This window comes from Rutidosis leptorrhynchoides, chromosome 9, assembly GCF_046630445.1.
Source record: "Rutidosis leptorrhynchoides isolate AG116_Rl617_1_P2 chromosome 9, CSIRO_AGI_Rlap_v1, whole genome shotgun sequence".
NCBI classification, from domain to species: domain Eukaryota; kingdom Viridiplantae; phylum Streptophyta; class Magnoliopsida; order Asterales; family Asteraceae; genus Rutidosis; species Rutidosis leptorrhynchoides.
In genome coordinates this window covers 340,594,863-340,616,876 of record NC_092341.1, presented here as the reverse complement: position 1 = coordinate 340,616,876, position 22,014 = coordinate 340,594,863, and positions in this window count along the sequence as shown.

Sequence of the window (22,014 nt, the reverse complement as noted above, 5' to 3'; positions counted from 1 at the left end):
CTCGTCCTTTTGAAGATATTACAACATGTTGCCTAGCTAATGGTCATAACAGTTATTTTCCACAAGACCAAGGATGGGAAGTCGTCTTAGTAAAACCAGAATGCATGACTTATTTCTGGACTTATGAATTACGTGTCTTTATTTCCTTTGCTGAACAACTTGCGTATTAACTAGATTTATCTTCAAAACTGTCCTGTATCATAGTGTACTATATTTCATGTTATATGTAATATAGCGAAGTTGTAAGTTTGAAGAATATTTGTATGTGATATATTATTATAATCAGTTTTTCATATGGAATTGTAGTAGTTGAATTGTATATTAGCTACTAAGTATGAACTTAACGGGTAGGTAATACTCGAATTTAAAATTATAAAACGCTAATATGAAGAAAAAGCTTTTATAAATGAGTTCATATTATACTACGAGATACTATTGACTACTCTTAATATTCTGTATGATTAAATTGTTTCATTTGACTATTTTGAAGGAAATGGCACCGACTACTCGACACACCTTGAATATGAGCGAAGAGGAATTTCGTGCCTTTTTGCTTCAAACATAGCCGCAGTACAGGCCGCGCTACATACCAACAATAACTCTAAATCTAGCAATACAGCTAACGGCGCAAGAAATCGTGTAGGATGCTCCTACAAGGAATTCACTGCCTGCAAACCTTCAGAATTTGATGGGACCAAAGGACCAATCGGATTAAAACGGTGGACCGAGAAAGTTGAATCGGTGTTTGCCATAAGTAAGTGTGCTAAAGGAGACAAAGTGAAGTACGCTACGCATACCTTCACAGGTATTACGTTAACATGGTGGAATACCTATCTAAAGCAAGTGGGACAAGATGCTGCTTACTCGCTACCGTGGTCAGCATTCAAGCACTTGATGAACGAGAAGTACCGTCCCAGAACCGAGGTCAATAAGCTCAAGTCAGGACTTAGAGGGTTACGAACACAGGGATTCGATATTACTTCGTACGAAAGACGATTCACAGAATTGTGCCTATTGTGTCCGAGAGCGTTCGAAGATGAGGAAGAGAAGATCGACGCGTTTGTGAAAGGGTTACCGGAGAGAATCCAAGAAGATATAAGTTCACACGCGCCTGCCTCTATACAAAAGGCATGTAGAATGGCTCACAAACTAGTGAACCAGATTGAGGGAAGAATTAAAGAACAGGCGGCCGAAGAGGCCAACGTGAAGTTACTCAAAAGAAAGTGGGAGGAAAACGGTGATAAGAGTCACCAAAACAACAACAACTATCCCAACAATCCCAACATCAATTGCAACTACAACAAACGGCACAACAACAACAACTACAACAATCATCCCAACAACAATAACAACCGCAACAACAACAACAATAACAAGCAGCTATGCCAAAGGTGTGAAAAGTATCACTCGGGGTTTTGCACCAAATTTTGCAACAAGTGTAAAAGAAATGGTCATAGCGCGGCGAAGTGTGAGGTCTACGGACAAGGGGTTAACAGAACCACAGGAACAAATGGTGTCGGAACGAGTAATGGCGGAGCAAGTAGTGTCGGAGCAAGTTATACCAATGTAGTTTGTTATAAATGTGGAAAATCGGGCCACATTATTAGAAATTGCCCAAACCAGGAGAACACGAATGGACAAGGCAGGGGAAGAGTTTTCAATATTAATGCGGCAGAGGCACAGGAAGACCCGGAGCTTGTTACGGGTACATTTCTTATTGACAATAAATCTGCTTACGTTTTATTTGATTCGGGTGCGGATAGAAGCTATATGAGTAGAGATTTTTGTGCTAAATTAAGTTGTCCATGGACGCCGTTGGATAGTAAATTTTTACTCGAATTAGCAAAAGGTAAATTAATTTCAGCAGATTATATATGCCGGAATCGAGAAATTAAACTGGGTAGCGAAATATTTAAGATTGATTTGATACCAGTAGAGTTAGGGAGTTTTGATGTAATAGTTGGCATGGACTGGCTGAAGGAGATGAAAGCAGAGATCGTATGTTACAAAAATGCAATTCGCATTGTACGAGAAGAAGGAGAACCCTTAATGGTGTACGGAGAAAAGGGCAACACGAAGCTACATCTTATTAGTAATTTGAAGGCACAAAAACTAATAAGAAAAGGTTGCTATGCTGTTCTAGCACACGTCGAGAAAGTACAAACTGAAGAAAATAGCATCAATGATGTTCCCGTCACAAAAGAATTTTCCGATGTATTTCCGAAAGAATTACCGGGACTACCTCCACATCGATCTGTTGAATTTCAAATAGATCTTGTACCAGGAGCTGCACCAATAGCTCGTGCTCCTTATAGACTCGCACCCAGCGAGATGAAAGAATTGCAAAGCCAACTGCAAGAACTATTAGAATTTGATTTCATTCGACCAAGCACATCACCATGGGGAGCTCCTGTTTTGTTTGTCAAGAAGAAGGATGGTACATTTAGGTTGTGTATTGACTACAGAGAGTTGAATAAACTTACCATCAAAAACCGTTATCCACTGCCGAGAATTGACGACTTATTTGATCAACTACAAGTCTCGTCGGTTTATTCGAAAATTGATTTACGTTCTTGATATCATCAAATGCGAGTAAAGGAGGATGATATTCCAAAAACTGCTTTTAAGACGCGTTATGGTCATTACGAGTTTATGGTTATGACGTTTGGATTGACTAACGTACCAGCTGTGTTCATGGACCTTATGAACCGAGTGTGTGGGCCATATCTTGACAAGTTTGTCATTGTTTTCGTCGATGACATACTTATTTACTCAAAGAATGATCAAGAGCACGAAGAACATTTGAGAAAAGTGCTAGAAGTATTGAGGAAAGAAAAACTGTACGCTAAGTTTTCAAAGTGTGCATTTTGGTTGGAAGAAGTTCAATTCCTCGGTCACATAGTGAACAAAGAAGGTATCCAGGTAGACCCGGCAAAGATCGAAACCGTTGAAAAGTGGGAAACCCCAAAAACTCCGAAGCATATACGTCAATTTTTAGGATTGGCTGGTTACTACAGAAGATTCATACAAGATTTCTCCAAAATAGCAAAACCCTTGACTGCATTAACGCATAAAGGGAAGAAATTTGAATGGAAGGATGAACAAGAGAAGGCGTTTCAGTTATTGAAGAAAAAGCTAACTACGGCACCTATATTGTCATTGCCTGAAGGGAATGATGATTTTGTGATTTATTGTGACGCATCAAAGCAAGGTCTCGGTTGTGTATTAATGCAACGAATGAAGGTGATTGCTTATGCATCTAGACAATTAAAGATTCACGAGCAAAATTATACAACTCACGATTTGGAATTGGGTGCTATTGTTTTTGCATTAAAGACTTGGAGGCATTATTTATATGGGGTCAAAAGCATTATATATACCGAACACAAAAGTCTCCAACATATATTTAATCAGAAGCAACTGAATATGAGACAACGCAGGTGGATTGAACTGTTGAATGATTATGATTTTGAGATTCGATACCACCCGGGGAAGGTGAATGTGGTAGCTGACGCTTTGAGTAGAAAGGACAGAGAACCTATATGGGTATAAGCTATGAATATAATTATTCGTACTAACCTTACTACTCAAATAAAGGAGGCGTAACAGGGGGTTGTAAAAGAAGGAAAGTTGAAGAATGAGATACCCAAAGGATCAGAGAAACATCTTAATATTCGGGAAGACGGAACCTGATATAGGGCTGATAGAATTTGGGTACCAAGGTTTGGAGATGTGAGAGAAATGGTACTTAAAGAAGCACATAAAACCAGATATTCAATACATCCTGGAGCGGGGAAGATGTATAAAGATCTCAAAAAACACTTTTGGTGGCCGGGTATGAAAGCTGATATTGCTAAATATGTAGGAGAATGTTTGACGTGTTCTAAGGTCAAAGCTGAACATCAGAAACCATCAGGTCTACTACAACAACCTGAAATTCCGGAATGGAAATGGGAAAACATTACCATGAATTTCATTACTAAATTGCCAAGGACTGCAAGTGGTTATGATACTATTTGGGTAATAGTTGATCGTCTCACCAAGTCAGCACACTTCCTGCCAATGAGAGGAGATGACAAAATAGAGAAGTTGGTGCGATTGTATTTGAAGGAGGTTGTCTCCAGACATGGAATACCCGTCTCTATTATCTCTGATAGGGATGGTAGATTTGTTTCAAGGTTCTGCAGACGTTGTAACAAGCATTGGGGACTTGTCTAGACATGAGTACTGCCTATCATCCACAAACTGATGGGTAGAGCGAAAGGACGATACAAACGCTTGAATACATGCTACGAGCATGTGTTATTGATTTCGGAAACAGTTGGGATCGACACCTACCGTTAACAGAAATTTTCCTACAACAACAATTATCATTCTAGTATTGAGATGACGCCGTTTGAGGCACTTTATGGTAGAAAGTGCAGGTCTCCGATTTGTTGGAATGAAGTGGGGGATAGACAGATTACGGGTCCGGAGATAATACAAGAAACTACCGAGAAAATCATCCAAATTCAACAACGATTGAAATCCGCCCAGAGTCGACAAAAGAGCTACGCGGACAGTAAAAGAAAAGATATAGAGTTTGAAATTGGAGAAATGGTCATGCTTAAGGTTTCACCTTGGAAAGGCATTGTTCGATTTGGTAAACGGGGGAAACTAAATCCAAGGTACATTGGACCATTCAAGATTATAGATCGTGTCGGACCAGTAGCTTACCAACTGGAGCTACCTCAACAACTCGCGGCTGTACATAACACTTTCCACGTCTCGAATTTGAAGAAATGTTTTGCTAAAGAAGATCTCACTATTCCGTTGGACGAAATCCAAATCAATGAAAAACTTCAATTCATTGAAGAACCCGTCGAAATAATGAATCGTGAGGTTAAGAGACTTAAGCAAAACAAGATACCGATTGTTAAGATTCGATGGAATGCTCGTAGAGGACCCGAGTTCACCTGAAAGCATGAAGATCAGATGAAGAAAAAATACCCGCATCTATTTCCAGAAGATTCGTCAACACCTTCAACAGCTTAAAATTTCGGGACGAAATTTATTTAACGGGTAGGTACTGTAGTGACCTGAACTTTTCCATGTTTATATATATTAATTGAGATTGATATTTACATGACTAAATGTTTCCAACGTGTTAAGCAATCAAACTTGTTAAGACTTGATTAAATGAAATAAGTTTCATATAGACAATTGATCACCCATGTTGACCGGCGATTCACGAACGTTACAAAATTGTAAAAACTACATGTTGTGGTATATATAGACATATATATATGGTTTACATAAGATTATGATGAGTAAGTATTGCACTAATTATAATAACAATGTGTGATATACATAAGAAATGAGATTACTAAGTTAAGAAACTCGAAATGATATATATAACGATTATCGTTATGATAACGTCTACTAAATACATATGTATCATATTAAGATATTGATACACTATATTTAACTTGATAAAATGATATTTAAATATATCATTAAGTGTGTTAACAATGAACTACATATGTAAAAACAAGACTACTAACCCAAGAATTACGAAACGAGACTTATATGTAACGATTATCGTTGTAACGATATTTTAATGTATATATCATATTAAGAGATATTCATACATCATAATATCATGATAATATAATAATTTAACATCTCATTTGATATAATAAACATTGGGTTAACAACATTAATTGAGATCGTTAACTTAAAGGTTTCAAAACAACACTTACATGTAACGACCAACGAAGACTTAACGACTCCATTAGAATGTATATACATGTTGTGTTTTGATATGTATTCTTACACATTTGAAAGACTTCAAGACACATATCAAAGTACTTCTACTTAACAAAAATTCTTACAATTACATCCTCGTTCAGTTTTATCAACAATTCTACTCGTATGCACCCGTATTCGTACTCGTACAATACACAGCTTTTAGATGTATGTACTATTGGTATATACACTCCAATGATTAGCTCTTACCAGCCCATGTGAGTCACCTAACACATGTGGGAACCATCATTTGGCAACTAGCATGAAATATCTCATAAAATTACAAAAATATTAGTAATCATTCATGACTTATTTACATGAAAACAAAATTACATATCCTTTATATCTAATCCATATACCAACGACCAAAAACACCTACAAACACTTTCATTCTTCAATTTTCTTCATCTAATTGATCTCTCTCAAGTTCCATCTTCAAGTTCTAAGTGTTCTTCATAAATTCCATAAGTATAGTTTCATAAAAATCAAGAATACTTCCAAGTTTGCAAGTCTACTTCCAAGCTTTCTAATCCATTTCAAGTAATCATTTAAGATCAAGGAACCTTTGTTATTTACAGTAGGTTATCTTTCTAATTCAAGGTAATATTCATATTCAAACTTTGATTCAATTTCTACAACAATAACAATCTTATTTCGAGTGAAAATCTTACTTGAACTGTTTTCGTGTCATGATTCTGTTTCAAGAACTTTCAAGCCATCCAAGGATCCTTTGAAGTTAGATCCATTTTTATCATTTCTAGTGGTTTTATCCAGAAAACTTGAGGTAGTAATGATGTTCATAACATCATTCGATTCATACATATAAAGCTATCTTATTCGAAGGTTTAAACTTGTAATCACTAGAACATAGTTTAGTTAATTCTATACTTGTTCGCAAACAAAAGTTAATCCTTATAACTTAACTTTTAAAATCAACTAAACACATGTTATATATCTATATGATATGCTAACTTAATAATTTAAAACCTGAAAACACTATGAACACCATAAAATCGGATATACGCCGTCGTAGTGAAACCGGGGGCTGTTTTGGTTTGGATAATTAAAAACTATGATAAACTTTGATTTAAAAGTTTTTCTTCTGGGAAAATGATTTTTCATATGAACATGAAACTATATCCAAAAATCTTGGTTAAACTCAAAGTGAAAGTATGTTTTTCAAAATGGTCTTCAAGATGTCGTTCTTTCGACGGAAATGACTACCTCTTTAGTAATTGACATGTAACTTAAATTTCCGACTATAAACCTATACTTTTTCTGTTTGGATTCTTAAATTAGAGTTCAATATGAAATCATAGCAATTTGATTCACTCAAAACGGATTTAAATTGAAGAAGTTATGGGTAAAACAAGATTGGATATTTTTGATCTTTTTAGCTATGGGAAATGTTTAACAAATCTATACAAATCATATCCTAGCTAACTTATATTGTATTATACATGTATTCTAATATATTATGTAATCTTGGGATACCATAGACATGTATGCAAATGTTTTGACATATCATATCGACCCATGTATATATATTATTTGGAACAACCATAGACACTCTATATGCAGTAATGTTGGAGTTAGCTATACAGGGTTGAGGTTGATTCCAAAAATATATATACTTTGAGTTGTGATCTAGCCTGAGACATGTATACACTGGGTCGTGGATTGATTCAAGATAATATATATCGATTTATTTTTGTACATCTAACTGTGGACAACTAGTTGTAGGCTACTAACCAGGACATCTGACTTAATACACTCAAATCTTTAAAACATAATAAAAATGGTTGTAATTATATTTTGATCATACTTTGATATATATATATATATGTACATATTTGTATAGGTTCGTGAATCGATTCGTGGCCAAGTCTTATTTCCGAGGAAGGAAATATCTGTGAAAGTGAATTATGGTCCCACTTTTAAAATCTAATATTTTTGGGATGAGAATACATGCAGGTTTTATAAATGATTTACAAAATAGACACAAGGACGTGAAACTACATTCTATGGTTGAATTATCGAAATCGAATATGCCCCTTTTTATTAAGTCTGGTAATCTAAGAATTAGGGAACATACACCCTAATTGACGCGAATCCTAAAGATAGATCTATTGGGCCTAACAAACCCCATCCAAAGTACCGGATGAAATGTTCCGTTCTAAGTGATTAAAAACGTTCCATATTAATTGATTTTGTTGCGAGGTTTTGACCTCTATATGAGACGTTTTTCAAAGACTGCATTCATTTTAAAACAAACCATAACCTTTATTTCATCAATAAAGGTTTAAAAAGCTTTACGTAGATTATCAAATAATGATAATCTAAAATATCCTGTTTACACACGACCATTACATAATGGTTTACAATACAAATATGTTACAACAAAATAAGTTTCTTGAATGCAGTTTTTACACAATATCATACAAGCATGGACTCCAAATCTCGTCCTTATTTAAGTATGCGACAGCGGAAGCTCTTAATAATCACCTGAGAATAAACAGGCTTAAAACGTCAACAAAAATGTTGGTGAGTTATAGGTTTAACCTATATATATCAAATCATAATAATAGACCACAAGATTTCATATTTCAATACACATCCCATACATAGAGATAAAAAGCATTCATATGGTGAACACCTGGTAACCGACATTAACAAGATGCATATATAAGAATATCCCCATCATTCCGGGACACCCTTCGGATATGATATAAATTTCGAAGTACTAAAGCATCCGGTACTTTGGATGGGGTTTGTTAGGCCCAATAGATCTATCTTTAGGATTCGTGTCAATTAGGGTGCCTGTTCCCTAATTCTTAGATTACCAGACTTAATAAAAAGGGGCATATTCGATTTCGATAATTCAACCATAGAATGTAGTTTCACGTACTTGTGTCTATTTTGTAAATCATTTATAAAACCTGCATATATTCTCATCCCAAAAATATTAGATTTTAAAAGTGGGACTATAACTCACTTTCACAGATTTTTACTTCGTCGGGAAGTAAGACTTGGCCACTGGTTGATTCACGAACCTATAACAATATATACATATATATCAAAGTATGTTCAAAATATATTTATAACACTTTTAATATATTTTGATGTTTTAAGTTTATTAAGTCAGCTGTTTTCGTTAGTAACCTACAACTAGTTGTCCACAGTTAGATGTACAGAAATAAATCGATAAATATTATCTTGAATCAATCCACGACCCAGTGTATACGTATTTCAGTATTGATCACAACTCAAACTATATATATTTTGGAATCAACCTCAACCCTGTATAGCTAACTCCAACATTCACATATAGAGTGTCTATGGTTGTTCCGAAATATATATAGATGTGTCGACATGATAGGTCGAAACATTGTATACGTGTCCATGGTATCTCAAGATTACATAATATACAATACAAGTTGATTAAGTTATGGTTGGAATAGATTTGTTACCAATTTTCACGTAGCTAAAATGAGAAAAATTATCCAATCTTGTTTTACCCATAACTTCTTCATTTTAAATCCGTTTTGAGTGAATCAAATTGCTATGGTTTCATATTGAACTCTATTTTATGAATCTAAACAGAAAAAGTATAGGTTTATAGTCGGAAAAATAAGTTACAAGTCATTTTTGTAAAGGTAGTCATTTCAGTCGAAAGAACGACGTCTAGATGACCATTTTAGAAAACATACTTCCACTTTGAGTTTAACCATAATTTTTGGATATAGTTTCATGTTCATAATAAAAATCATTTTCTCAGAATAACAACTTTTAAATCAAAGTTTATCATAGTTTTTAATTAACTAACCCAAAACATCCCGCGGTGTTACTACGACGGCGTAAATCCGGTTTTACGGTGTTTTTCGTGTTTCCAGGTTTTAAATCATTAAGTTAGCATATCATATAGATATATAACATGTGTTTAGTTGATTTTAAAAGTCAAGTTAGATGGATTAACTTTTGTTTGCGAACAAGTTTAGAATTAACTAAACTATGTTCTAGTGATTACAAGTTTAAACCTTCGAATAAGATAGCTTTATATGTATGAATCGAATGATGTTATGAACATCATTACTACCTTAAGTTCCTTGGATAAACCTACTGGAAAAGAAAAAAATGGATCTTGAAATGTCCCGTTCTTATTGATTAAAAACGTTCCATATTAATTGATTTCGTTGCGAGGTTTTGACCTCTATATGAGACGTTTTTCAAAGACTGCATTCATTTTAAAACAAACCATAACCTTTATTTCATTAATAAAGGTTTAAAAAGCTTTACGTAGATTATCAAATAATGATAATCTAAAATATCCTGTTTACACACGACCATTACATAATGGTTTACAATACAAATATGTTACAACAAAATAAATTTCTTGAATGCAGTTTTTACACAATATCATACAAGCATGGACTCCAAATCTCGTCCTTATTTAAGTATGCGACAGCGGAAGCTCTTAATAATCACCTGAGAATAAACATGCTTAAAACGTCAACAAAAATGTTGGTGAGTTATAGGTTTAACCTATATATATCAAATCATAATAATAGACCACAAGATTTCATATTTCAATACACATCCCATACATAGAGATAAAAATCATTCATATGGTGAACACCTGGTAACCGACATTAACAAGATGCATATATAAGAATATCCCCATCATTCCGGGACACCCTTCGGATATGATATAAATTTCGAAGTACTAAAGCATCCGGTACTTTGGATGGGGTTTGTTAGGCCCAATAGATCTATCTTTAGGATTCGCGTCAATTAGGGTGTCTGTTCCCTAATTCTTAGATTACCAGACTTAATAAAAAGGGGCATATTCGATTTCGATAATTCAACCATAGAATGTAGTTTCACGTACTTGTGTCTATTTTGTAAATCATTTATAAAACCTGCATGTATTCTCATCCCAAAAATATTAGATTTTAAAAGTGGGACTATAACTCACTTTCACAGATTTTTACTTCGTCGGGAAGTAAGACTTGGCCACTGTTGATTCACGAACCTATAACAATATATACATATATATTAAAGTATGTTCAAAATATATTTACAACACTTTTAATATATTTTGATGTTTTAAGTTTATTAAGTCAGCTGTCCTCGTTAGTAACCTATAACTAGTTGTCCACAGTTAGATGTACAGAAATAAATCGATAAATATTATCTTGAATCAATCCACGACCCAGTGTATACGTATCTCAGTATTGATCACAACTCAAACTATATATATTTTGGAATCAACCTCAACCCTGTATAGCTAACTCCAACATTCACATATAGAGTGTCTATGGTTGTTCCGAAATATATATAGATGTGTCGACATGATAGGTCGAAACATTGTATACGTGTCTATGGTATCTCAAGATTACATAATATACAATACAAGTTGATTAAGTTATGGTTGGAATAGATTTGTTACCAATTTTCACGTAGCTAAAATGAGAAAAATTATCCAATCTTGTTTTACCCATAACTTCTTCATTTTAAATCCGTTTTGAGTGAATCAAATTTCTATGGTTTCATATTGAACTCTATTTTATGAATCTAAACAGAAAAAGTATAGGTTTATAGTCGGAAAAATAAGTTACAAGTCATTTTTGTAAAGGTAGTTATTTCAATCGAAAGAACGACGTCTAGATGACCATTTTAGAAAACATACTTCCACTTTGAGTTTAACCATAATTTTTGGATATAGTTTCATGTTCATAATAAAAATCATTTTCTCAGAATAACAACTTTTAAATCAAAGTTTATCATAGTTTTTAATTAACTAACCCAAAACAGCCCGCGGTGTTACTACGACGGCGTAAATCCGGTTTTACGGTGTTTTTCGTGTTTCCAGGTTTTAAATCATTAAGTTAGCATATCATATAGATATAGAACATGTGTTTAGTTGATTTTAAAAGTCAAGTTAGAAGGATTAACTTTTGTTTGCGAACAAGTTTAGAATTAACTAAACTATGTTCTAGTGATTACAAGTTTAAACCTTCGAATAAGATAGCTTTATATGTATGAATCGAATGATGTTATGAACATCATTACTACCTTAATTTCCTTGGATAAACCTACTGGAAAAGAGAAAAATGGATCTAGCTTCAATGGATCCTTGGATGGCTCGAAGTTCTTGAAGCAGAATCATGACACGAAAACAAGTTCAAGTAAGATCATCACTTGAAATAAGATTGTTATAGTTATAGAAATTGAACCAAAGTTTGAATATGATTATTACCTTGTATTAGAATGATAACCTACTGTAAGAAACAAAGATTTCTTGAGGTTGGATGATCACCTTACAAGATTGGAAGTGAGCTAGCAAACTTGAAAGTATTCTTGATTTTATGAAACTAGAACTTTTGGAATTTATGAAGAACACTTAGAACTTGAAGATAGAACTTGAGAGAGATCAATTAGATGAAGAAAATTGAAGAATGAAAGTGTTTGTAGGTGTTTTTGGTCGTTGGTGTATGGATTAGATATAAAGGATATGTAATTTTGTTTTCATGTAAATAAGTCATGAATGATTACTCATATTTTTGTAATTTTATGAGATATTTCATGCTAGTTGCCAAATGATGGTTCCCACATGTGTTAGGTGACTCACATGGGCTGCTAAGAGCTGATCATTGGAGTGTATATACCAATAGTACATACATCTAAAAGCTGTGTATTGTACGAGTACGAATACGGGTGCATACGAGTAGAATTGTTGATGAAACTGAACGAGGATGTAATTGTAAGCATTTTTGTTAAGTAGAAGTATTTTGATAAGTGTATTGAAGTCTTTCAAAAGTGTATAAATACATATTAAAACACTACATGTATATACATTTTAACTGAGTCGTTAAGTCATCGTTAGTCGTTACATGTAAGTGTTGTTTTGAAACCTTTAGGTTAACGATCTTGTTAAATGTTGTTAACCCAATGTTTATAATATCAAATGAGATTTTAAATTATTATATTATCATGATATTATCATGTATGAATATCTCTTAATATGATATATATACATTAAATGTCTTTACAACGATAATCGTTACATATATGTCTCGTTTAAAAATCATTAAGTTAGTAGTCTTGTTTTTACATATGTAGTTCATTGTTAATATACTTTATGATATGTTTTCTTATCATAGTATCATGTTAACTATATATATATATATATCCATATATATGTCATCATATAGTTTTTACAAGTTTTAACGTTCGTGAATCACCGATCAACTTGGGTGGTCAATTGTCTATATGAAATATATTTCAATTAATCAAGTCTTAACAAGTTTGATTTCTTAACATGTTGGAAACATTTAATCATGTAAATATCAATCTCAATTAATATATATAAACATGGAAAAGTTCGGGTCACTACAGTACCTACCCGTTAAATAAATTTCGTCCCGAAATTTTAAGCTGTTGAAGGTGTTGACGAATCTTCTGGAAATAGATGCGGGTATTTCTTCTTCATCTGATCTTCACGCTCCCAGGTGAACTCGGGTCCTCTACGAGCATTCCATCGAACCTTAACAATTGGTATCTTGTTTTGCTTAAGTCTTTTAACCTCACGATCCATTATTTCGACGGGTTCTTCGATGAATTGAAGTTTTTCGTTGATTTGGATTTCATCTAACGGAATAGTGAGATCTTCTTTAGCAAAACATTTCTTTAAATTCGAGACGTGGAAAGTGTTATGTACAGTCGCGAGTTGTTGAGGTAACTCTAGTCGGTAAGCTACTGGTCCGACACGATCAATAATCTTGAATGGTCCAATATACCTTGGATTTAATTTCCCTCGTTTACCAAATCGAACAACGCCTTTCCAAGGTGCAACTTTAAGCATGACCATCTCTCCAATTTCAAATTCTATATCTTTTCTTTTAATGTCAGCGTAGCTCTTTTGTCGACTTTGGGCGGTTTTCAACCGTTGTTGAATTTGGATGATCTTCTCGGTAGTTTCTTGTATAATCTCCGGACCCGTAATCTGTCTATCCCCCACTTCACTCCAACAAATCGGAGACCTGTACTTTCTACCATAAAGTGCTTCAAACGGCGCCATCTCAATTCTTGAATGGTAGCTGTTGTTGTAGGAAAATTCTGCTAACGGTAGATGTCGATCCCAACTATTTCCGAAATCAATAACACATGCTCGTAGCATGTCTTCAAGCGTTTGTATCGTCCTTTCGCTCTGTCCATCAGTTTGTGGATGATAGGCAGTACTCATGTCTAGACGAGTTCCTAATGCTTGCTGTAATGTCTGCCAGAATCTTGAAATAAATCTTCCATCCCTATCAGAGATAATAGAGATTGGTATTCCATGTCTGGAGATGACTTCCTTCAAATACAGTCGTGCTAACTTCTCCATCTTGTCATCTTCTCTTATTGGCAGGAAGTGTGCTGATTTGGTGAGACGATCAACTATTACCCAAATAGTATCAAAACCACTTGCAGTCCTTGGCAATTTAGTGATGAAATCCATGGTAATGTTTTCCCATTTCCATTCCGGGATTTCGGGTTGTTGAAGTAGACCTGATGGTTTCTGATGCTCAGCTTTGACCTTAGAACACGTCAAACATTCTCCTACGTATTTAGCAACATCGGCTTTCATACCCGGCCACCAAAAATGTTTCTTGAGATCCTTGTACATCTTCCCTGTTCCAGGATGTATTGAGTATCTGGTTTTATGAGCTTCTCTAAGTACCATTTCTCTCATATCTCCAAATTTTGGTACCCAAATCCTTTCAGCCCTTTACCGGGTTCCGTCTTCCCGAATATTAAGATGCTTCTCCGATCCTTTGGGTATTTCATCCTTTAAATTTCCCTCTTTTAAAACTCCTTGCTGCGCCTCCTTTATTTGAGTAGTAAGGTTATTATGAATCATTATATTCATAGATTTTACTCGAATGGGTTCTCTGTCCTTCCTGCTCAAGGCATCGGCTACCACATTTGCCTTCCCCGGGTGGTAACGAATCTCAAAGTCGTAATCATTCAATAATTCAATCCACCTACGCTGCCTCATATTCAGTTGTTTCTGATTAAATATGTGTTGAAGACTTTTGTGGTCGGTATATATAATACTTTTGACCCCATATAAGTAGTGCCTCCAAGTCTTTAATGCAAAAACAACCGCGCCTAATTCCAAATCATGCGTCGTATAATTTTGTTCGTGAATCTTCAATTGTCTAGACGCATAAGCAATCACCTTCGTTCGTTGCATTAATACACAACCGAGACCTTGCTTTGATGCGTCACAATAAATCACAAAATCATCATTCCCTTCAGGCAATGACAATATAGGTGCCGTAGTTAGCTTTTTCTTCAATAACTGAAACGCTTTCTCTTGTTCATCATTCCATTCAAATTTCTTCCCTTTATGCGTTAATGCGGTCAAGGGTTTTGCTATTCTGGAAAAGTTTTGGATGAACCTTCTGTAGTAACCAGCTAGTCCTAAAAACTGGCATATGTGTTTCGGAGTTTTCGGGGTTTCCCACTTTTCAACAGTTTCTATCTTTGCCGGATCCACCTTAATACCTTCTTTGTTCACTATGTGACCGAGGAATTGAACTTCTTCCAACCAAAATGCACACTTTGAAAACTTAGCGTACAATTCTTCCTTCCTCAATACTTCTAACACCTTTCTCAAATGTTCACCGTGTTCTTGGTCATTCTTTGAGTAAATAAGTATGTCATCAATGAAAACAATGACAAACTTGTCAAGGTATGGTCCACACACTCGGTTCATAGGGTTCATGAACACAGCTGGTGCATTAGTTAAACCAAACGGCATGACCATAAACTCGTAATGACCGTAACATGTTCTGAAAGCAGTCTTTGGAATATCATCTTCTTTCACCCGCATTTGATGATACCCGGAACGTAAGTCAATCTTTGAATAAACAGACGAGCCTTGTAGTTGATCAAATAAGTCGTCGATTCTCGGTAGTGGGTAGCGGTTCTTGATGGTAAGTTTGTTCAACTCTCGGTAGTCGATATACAACCTGAATGTACCATCTTTCTTCTTGACAAACAAAACAGGAGCTCCCCACGGTGATGTGCTTGGTCGAATGAAACCACGCTCTAAAAGTTCTTGTAATTGGCTTTGCAGTTCTTTCATCTCGCTGGGTGCGAGTCTGTAAGGAGCACGAGCTATTGGTGCAGCTCATGGTACAAGATCTATTTGAAATTCAACGGATCGATGTGGGGGTAATCCCGGTAATTCTTTCGGAAATACATCGGGAAATTCTTTTGCAATGGGAACATCATTGATGCTCTTTTCTTCAGTTTGTACTTTCTCGACGTGTGCTAGAACAGCATAGCAACCTTTTCTTATTAGTTTTTGTGCCTTCAAATTACTAATAAGATGTAGCTTCGTGTTGCCCTTTTTCTCCGTACACCATTAAGGGTTTTCCTTTTTCTCGTATAATGCGAATTGCATTTTTGTAACAAACGATCTCCGCTTTCACTTCTTTCAACCAGTCCATACCGATTATCACATCAAAACTCCCTAACTCTACTGGTATCAAATCAATCTTAAATGTTTCTCTAACCAGTTTAATTTCTCGATTCCGACATATATTATCTGCTGAAATTAATTTACCATTTGCTAATTCGAGTAAAAATTTACTATCCAAAGGCGTCAATGGACAACTTAATTTAGCACAAAAATCTCTACTCATATAGCTTCTATCCGCACCCGAATCAAATAAAACGTAAGCAGATTTATTGTCAATAAGAAACGTACCCGTAACAAGCTCCGGGTCTTCCTGTGCCTCTACCGCATTAATATTGAAAACTCTTCCACGGCCTTGTCCATTCGTGTTCTCCTGGTTCGGGCAATTTCTAATAATGTGGCCTGGTTTTCCACATTTATAACAAACTACATTGGCATAACTTGCTCCGACACTACTTGCTCCGCCATTACTCGTTCCGACACCATTTGTTCCTTTCGTTCTATTAACCCCTGGTCCGTAGACCTCACACTTCGCCGCGCTATGACCATTTCTTTTACACTTGTTGCAAAATTTGGTGCAGAACCCCGAGTGATTCTTTTCACACCTTTGGCATAGCTGCTTCTGATTGTTGTTGTTGTTGTTGCGGTTATTATTGTTGTTGGGATAATTGTTGTAGTTGCTGTTGTTGTTGTTGTTGTTGTTGTTGGGCCGTTTGTTGTAGTTGCGATTGATGTTGCGATTGTTGGGATAATTGTTGCGATTATTGTTGTAATTGCTGTTGTTGTTGTATTGGTGATTCTTATCACCGTTTTCCTCCCACTTTCTTTTGACTTGTTTCACATTGGCCTCTTCAGCAGTCTGTTCTTTAATTCTTTCTTCAATCTGGTTCACTAGTTTGTGAGCCATTCTACATGCCTGTTGTATGGAGGCGGGCTCGTGTGAACTTATATCTTCTTGGATTCTTTCCGGTAATCCTTTCACAAACGCGTCGATCTTCTCTTCCTCATCTTCGAATGCTCCCGGACACAATAGGCACAATTCTGTGAATCGTCTTTCGTACGCGGTAATATCAAATCCTTGGGTTCGTAACCCTCTAAGTTCTGTCTTGAGCTTATTGACCTCGGTTCTGGGACGGTACTTCTCGTTCATCAAGTGCTTGAATGCTGACCACGGTAGTGCGTACGCATCATCTTGTCCCACTTGCTCTAGATAGGTATTCCACCATGTTAACGCAGAACCTGTGAAGGTATGCGTAGCGTACTTCACTTTGTCCTCTTCAGTACACTTACTTATGGCAAACACCGATTCAACCTTCTCGGTCCACCGTTTCAATCCGATCGGTCCTTCGGTTCCATCAAATTCCAAAGGTTTGCAGGCAGTGAATTCTTTGTAGGTGCATCCTACACGATTTCCTGTACTGCTAGATCCAAGGTTATTGTTGGTATGTAGCGCAGCCTGTACTGCGGCTATGTTTGAAGCTAGAAAAGTACGGAATTCCTCTTCATTCATATTCACGGTGTGTCGAGTAGTCGGTGCCATTTCCCGTTAAGTTCATACTTAGTAGCTAATATACAATTCAACTACTACAATTCTATATGAAAAACTGATTATAATAATATTTCGCGTTCAAACTTTTATACAATATTTTACAAACTTACAATACCGCTTATTTTACATAAAGCATGAAATATAGCACACAATAACTTTGATACAAGATAGTTGTGAAGACAATTCTAGCTAGTACACAAGTCGTTCAGCAAAGGCAATAAAGACACGTAATTCATACGTCCAGAAACAAGTCATGCATTCTGGTTTTACTAGGACTACTTCCCATCCTTGGTCTTGTGCAACATAACCGTTATGGCCGTTGATAAGACAGCGTGTTGTAACGTCATCAAAGGGACGAGGGTTACGTAATGTCCAACAGTCCCGTAATAATCTAAAAACCTCATTTCTTACCCCAATTACCGACTCCGTCACTTGTGGAAACGTTTTGTTTAATAGTTGTAGCCCGATGTTCTTGTTCTCACTTTGGTGAGAAGCGAACATTACTAATCCGTAAGCATAACATGCTTCTTTATGTTGCATGTTAGCCGCTTTTTCTAAATCACGAAGTCCAATATTCGGATATATTGAGTCAAAATAATTTCTTAACCCGTTGCGTAAAATAGCATTTGGGTTCCCCGCAATATATGCGTCAAAGTAAACACATCGTAACTTATGGGTTTCCCAATGTGATATCCCCCATCTTTCAAACGAAAGTCTCTTATAAACCAAGACATTCTTGGAACGTTCTTCGAATGTCTTACAAACTGATCTCGCCTTAAATAGTTGTGCCGAAGAATTCTGGCCGACTCTAGACAAGATTTCATCAATCATGTCTCCGGGTAGGTCTCTTAAAATATTGGGTTGTCTATCCATTTTGTGTTTTTAAACTGTAAAATAGACAAGAGTTAGATTCATAAAAAAAATACTTATTAATACAAGCAATTTTTACATATATCATAAAGCATAAGAATACTATATTACATATATTACACCACACAAATACAACTATCTTATTCCGACTCGCTCGTTTCTTCTTCTTCGGTTTTGGTTCGTTTTGCCAAGTTTCTAGGGATATATGATGTTCCCCTAATACGAGCCGTCGTTGTCCACATTGGTTTAGAAAAACCTGGTGGTTTAGAGGTTCCCGGGTCATTGTTACAACTTAAGGACTTCGGGGGTTGACGATACATATAAAGTTCATCGGGGTTGGAATTAGATTTCTCTATTTTTATGCCCTTTCCCTTATTATTTTCTTTTGCCTTTTTAAATTCAGTTGGGGTAATTTCTATAACATCATCGGAATTCTCGTCGGAATCCGATTCATCGGAGAATTGGTAATCCTCCCAATATTTTGCTTCCTTGGCGGAAACACCATTGACCATAATTAACTTTGGTCGGTTGGTTGAGGATTTTCTTTTACTTAACCGTTTTATTATTTCCCCCACCGGTTCTATTTCTTCATCCGGTTCCGATTCTTCTTCCGGTTCCGATTCTTCTTCCGGTTTCGACTCTTCTTCCGGTTCCTCTTCGGGAACTTGTGAATCAGTCCCCAAATCATTCCAATTTACATTTGACTCTTCATTATTATTAGGTGAGTCAATGGGACTTGTTCTAGAGGTAGACATCTATCACATAATATCAAACACGTTAAGAGATTAATATATCACATAATATTCACAAGTTAAAAATATATAGTTTCCAACAAAATTTGTTAAGCAATCATTTTTCAACTAAACACGGTCGAAGTCCAGACTCACTAATGCATCCTAACAAACTCGATAAGACACACTAATGCAAAATTCTGGTTCTCTAAGACCAACGCTCTGATACCAACTGAAATGTCCCGTTCTTATTGATTAAAAACGTTCCATATTAATTGATTTCGTTGCGAGGTTTTGACCTCTATATGAGACGTTTTTCAAAGACTGCATTCATTTTAAAACAAACCATAACCTTTATTTCATTAATAAAGGTTTAAAAAGCTTTACGTAGATTATCAAATAATGATAATCTAAAATATCCTGTTTACACACGACCATTACATAATGGTTTACAATACAAATATGTTACAACAAAATAAATTTCTTGAATGCAGTTTTTACACAATATCATACAAGCATGGACTCCAAATCTCGTCCTTATTTAAGTATGCGACAGCGGAAGCTCTTAATAATCACCTGAGAATAAACATGCTTAAAACGTCAACAAAAATGTTGGTGAGTTATAGGTTTAACCTATATATATCAAATCATAATAATAGACCACAAGATTTCATATTTCAATACACATCCCATACATAGAGATAAAAATCATTCATATGGTGAACACCTGGTAACCGACATTAACAAGATGCATATATAAGAATATCCCCATCATTCCGGGACACCCTTCGGATATGATATAAATTTCGAAGTACTAAAGCATCCGGTACTTTGGATGGGGTTTGTTAGGCCCAATAGATCTATCTTTAGGATTCGCGTCAATTAGGGTGTCTGTTCCCTAATTCTTAGATTACCAGACTTAATAAAAAGGGGCATATTCGATTTCGATAATTCAACCATAGAATGTAGTTTCACGTACTTGTGTCTATTTTGTAAATCATTTATAAAACCTGCATGTATTCTCATCCCAAAAATATTAGATTTTAAAAGTGGGACTATAACTCACTTTCACAGATTTTTACTTCGTCGGGAAGTAAGACTTGGCCACTGTTGATTCACGAACCTATAACAATATATACATATATATTAAAGTATGTTCAAAATATATTTACAACACTTTTAATATATTTTGATGTTTTAAGTTTATTAAGTCAGCTGTCCTCGTTAGTAACCTATAACTAGTTGTCCACAGTTAGATGTACAGAAATAAATCGATAAATATTATCTTGAATCAATCCACGACCCAGTGTATACGTATCTCAGTATTGATCACAACTCAAACTATATATATTTTGGAATCAACCTCAACCCTGTATAGCTAACTCCAACATTCACATATAGAGTGTCTATGGTTGTTCCGAAATATATATAGATGTGTCGACATGATAGGTCGAAACATTGTATACGTGTCTATGGTATCTCAAGATTACATAATATACAATACAAGTTGATTAAGTTATGGTTGGAATAGATTTGTTACCAATTTTCACGTAGCTAAAATGAGAAAAATTATCCAATCTTGTTTTACCCATAACTTCTTCATTTTAAATCCGTTTTGAGTGAATCAAATTTCTATGGTTTCATATTGAACTCTATTTTATGAATCTAAACAGAAAAAGTATAGGTTTATAGTCAGAAAAATAAGTTACAAGTCGTTTTTGTAAAGGTAGTTATTTCAGTCGAAAGAACGACGTCTAGATGACCATTTTAGAAAACATACTTCCACTTTGAGTTTAACCATAATTTTTGGATATAGTTTCATGTTCATAATAAAAATCATTTTCTCAGAATAACAACTTTTAAATCAAAGTTTATCATAGTTTTTAATTAACTAACCCAAAACAGCCCGCGGTGTTACTACGACGGCGTAAATCCGGTTTTACGGTGTTTTTCGTGTTTCCAGGTTTTAAATCATTAAGTTAGCATATCATATAGATATAGAACATGTGTTTAGTTGATTTTAAAAGTCAAGTTAGAAGGATTAACTTTTGTTTGCGAACAAGTTTAGAATTAACTAAACTATGTTCTAGTGATTACAAGTTTAAACCTTCGAATAAGATAGCTTTATATGTATGAATCGAATGATGTTATGAACATCATTACTACCTTAATTTCCTTGGATAAACCTACTGGAAAAGAGAAAAATGGATCTAGCTTCAATGGATCCTTGGATGGCTCGAAGTTCTTGAAGCAGAATCATGACACGAAAACAAGTTCAAGTAAGATCATCACTTGAAATAAGATTGTTATAGTTATAGAAATTGAACCAAAGTTTGAATATGATTATTACCTTGTATTAGAATGATAACCTACTGTAAGAAACAAAGATTTCTTGAGGTTGGATGATCACCTTACAAGATTGGAAGTGAGCTAGCAAACTTGAAAGTATTCTTGATTTTATGAAACTAGAACTTTTGGAATTTATGAAGAACACTTAGAACTTGAAGATAGAACTTGAGAGAGATCAATTAGATGAAGAAAATTGAAGAATGAAAGTGTTTGTAGGTATTTTTGGTCGTTGGTGTATGGATTAGATATAAAGGATA